Below are 3,745 nucleotides of genomic sequence, written 5' to 3'. Positions count from 1 at the left end.
CTCCCAGAAAAGAGGAAAAAATTTTTGTGTGGTTTTTTAAAAAAATATATAATTTTTATTTTTTTCTGAGGTGAGGAAAGAGAAAAAAAAACAACAATGATGAGAATCATTGATTTGCTGGTTCATGCATGCCCCACACTCGGGATCAAGGGGCACAACCTGGGTATATGTCCTGACCATGAAACGAGCCATGAAACCTCCTGGTTCATATGTTGATGCTTAACCACTGAGCCACACTGGCTGGGCTGCACCAATTTATACTCCTGTCAACAGAGCATGAGGGTTCCCTTGTCCACATCCTCACCAGCATGTTACCTCTTATCTCTTAGATGACAGCCTTCTAACAGATGTGAGGTGATACTTCATTGTGGTTTTTAAAAAAACTATGTTTTTATTGATTTCAGGGAGAGGAAGGGAGAGGAAGAGAAAGATAGAAACATCAATGATGAGAGAAAATAATTGATTGGCTGCCTCCTGCACACCCCCACCTGAGGATCGAATCCGTAACCTGGGCATGGGCCCTGACTGGGAATCAAACCTTAATCTCCTGGTTCATACATTGACGCTCAACCACTGAGCCACGCCAGCTGGGCTTATTTATTTATTTTTATTTAACAAGTATTTATTAGTCATTTGAAATGTGTCAACCACTCTCTAGGCATCTAAGTAGTGTTGATGAACAAAACAGAAATTCCCCTCCCTCCTTAAACATATATTTTAGTGGAGAAAACAATGAATGGAAAATATAATTGCAAGGTTATAAAGTATGTTCTAAATAGAGTGATACTATGGCAATATACATAACATGACATTAATTTGCATTACATCAAGGAAGCTTCTAGTGTGGAGGAAACATGTCTGAAGGCAGTCCTCTGGTGTGTCCTGGGGGGGGGGGGTGGGCGTTGGTAGGTGGATGACTGGTGGTAGCATCTCGGGCAGACTGAACACACATAGGGCTTCTCTCCCATGTGGATGCTCTCATGAGCCAGAAGGTTGGTTCTGTGGCTGAAAGACTTGGTACACATGCTCCACCTGAAAGGTTTCTCTCCTGCATGAATCTTCTGGTGCAGGTGTAGGTCTGAGGCCTGGAAGAAGCCTTCGTTGCATGCAGCACAAATAAATGTCCTCTCATTATTGTGTCTTCTCTCATGGACGTTTACCCAAGAGAAATACCTAAAAATCTTGGGACACTTTTCACCTTGGTCTGACTTTTGGGCTTCGTGGAATCTTTCTTGGTTCCCCCTACATGAGGAGTTTCCTGCATTGCTCTGGTGGGTAAGAACAAGCTCAGGGGAGACCTGGTCCAGCCAGCAGAAAAATGCCGGTCCCACCTCCATGAGGACATCTTGGTAAGAGGCTCCTTTCTGAGACCTGGAGGTGCCTAGACTTGCTCTTTTGGAGCTGAGTGGATTCTCCAAAGAAACACTTCTTTCCTCAGGCCTGGGACAGTACTCTTCCTGGATAATGAGTAGGGAACGTGTTTGATTGCCTTGATTAGTAATGCTTCAGTAGTTTTCAAAGAAATGTTGCCACCATTTTCTTTACTTTCATCTCCTTGTCCTGTTTGCAGAGAATTATCTTGGGGAGTCCAGGAGGGCGTCTCCACATTTGCCTCTGTTAGGGTTCCTATTGACAACTGTTTTGTTAGATGAACAATGAGTTATCTTAGGGCATATTCTTAGAAAAGAGGGCTTCCTGTCGCTGCATGTGGACGTGGACCAAGGCAGGGCGCTCCATGTAATCATCACTCAGGTCTGCCATGAATGTCTCCAGGTTTCTGCCACTTGATTCCCATTTTCCTTTCAATGTGGACCTGTCGCTGCAGTGCCTATTGAACATAAACTATGCCAGGACCACTTGAAAAATAATTTCATCCTTGCTGTGTTTTTCTGGCTTTAGCCATTACTGAAATTACTTATAGAGTCTTTGCAGTTCCTGCCTTGCACACGACTTATTGCTGTTTTGAAATGAGCTGAGCTGAGTGTTCTGGAACCCAGAGGACACCCCCCCCATCTCCCCCCGCCCCCGCCCCCCCCTCCACACACACACCTTTCAAAGAGCAGGTTTTTGGCTAGGTTTAAAGTCCATATTTTCTGATCCAGTCATCCCTGCACGGTTCAGATAGAAATGAGGTTCTAAGATCTAAATCCATTCTTAGCAGTATTTCTCAGAGACTCAACTTCCAGGATTCAATACTTGAACTCCTGTGTTGATGGTGGTGGATGCTTAACAGACTGTGAGCTCCTAGAGAAGATTTAACTTCAAACTGAGCAATCCTGGCTGGACCAAAGGCTGAGCTGCTGTGTGACTGGCTGGCTGCACTGGATTCATCTTCAATTCTACATTGTTTTTAGTTTTCTGTTCCTCTGCATACTGCCTTTGAATGCAGAGCTCAGTTTGAAGTAAAAATAATAAGAAAATTACTCAATCAATACTTGTTGAACCAGATAATTCATCTCAAGTGAAAAGCAGAGCAACATATTTTCCAGTTCTGTAATTTTCCAAGATTTCTCATTATTTCTTTTTACAGGTGAAAACTTGGGGTAATCAATTAAACAGCAAATCAAATATTGTGATCCAAATACTGTCTGACTCACAGCTTGGGACACACAAAAGCATCAGACTTAGGGCCAGCCTTTTATGTCAGTTAGTTGCTATTTGTATCAGAGGTCAAACACTGGAGTTTCCGTGCTAGCTGGAAGACATGTTTTATTCTGTTTTCTCTGTGTATTTTATGTGATGTCTATTATGGACTGAATGATTACCACCCCTACAGCCCTCAATTCGTATGTTGAAATCCCAACATCTCAGTATGGAGATGCGGGCCCTAAGGAACTAATTGAGGTAAAATGAGGTCATAAGGGTGAGGCCCTAAATCCTATAGGATTAATCCTATCTAATAAAAGAGAAACATGGTAATTAGTCGTATGGCCACTACCCTTCCCATTGGCTAATCAGTGAGATATGCAAATTAACTGCCAACCAAGATGGCGGCCGGCAGCCAGGCAGCTGACGTGAACAGGGAGGCTTGCTTGCTTCAGTGACAGAGGAAGCCAAGCTTCCCTGCCTGCCTTGCCGGCCTCTTAGCTGCTCTCTAAGCAACATTGTAACAAATATAGAAGCTAAACCAAACCCCAGCAACCTGCTTTAGTCAGCCAGGCTTCAGCCAGCAGGACCACAACATTGTTTCAAATACAGAAGGTAAACAAAGACAGAAACCTGCTTTCAGCAGCGGAGGTCTCATAGCTGGAGCCGAGCCTCAGAGCTAAAGCTGGCCCAGAATAAAAAAAAAAAAAAGGGAAAAAGGACAGGTTGGGAGCTTCAGTCACCTGCCAGCCTGAAAACGGCCCTCAGCCCCTCACCCAGGCTGGCCAGGCACCCCAGTGGGGACCCCCACCCTAAAGGGGGTGTGACCAGATGCAAACAGCCATCATCCCCTCACCCAGGCTGGCCAGGCACCCAAGTGGGACCCCCACCCTGATCCAGGACACACTTCAGGGCAAACCAGCCGGCCCCCACCCGTGCACCAGGCTTCTATCCTATATAGTAAAAGGGTAATATGCCTCCCAGCACCGGGATCAGCGTGACAGGGGGCAGCGACCAAACCTCCTGATCGCCCTGTGGCTCTGTGTGTGACAGGGGGCGGGTCCACAACCTCCCTATCCACCCTGCTCTGTTCATGACAGGGGGGAGCTCCTCAACCCCCTGATCGGCCCTGCTCTGTGCATGACAGGGGGGAGCTCCC

At 45.9% G+C, this 3,745-nt stretch overlaps 1 pseudogene; it reads right to left on the bottom strand.

Annotated features, from left to right (window-relative positions):
• Nucleotides 1-821: 821 nt before the first annotated feature.
• On the bottom strand, nucleotides 822-2,152 carry LOC102417651 (annotated as a pseudogene).
• Between the last annotated feature and the right edge of the window lie 1,593 nt (nucleotides 2,153-3,745).

Source organism: Myotis lucifugus, unplaced genomic scaffold (genome assembly GCF_000147115.1).
Source record: "Myotis lucifugus unplaced genomic scaffold, Myoluc2.0 scaffold_3, whole genome shotgun sequence".
Lineage (NCBI taxonomy): Eukaryota > Metazoa > Chordata > Mammalia > Chiroptera > Vespertilionidae > Myotis > Myotis lucifugus.
The sequence above is the reverse complement of the archived record's forward strand: the minus strand, read 5'-3'. Positions and strand labels throughout refer to the sequence as shown.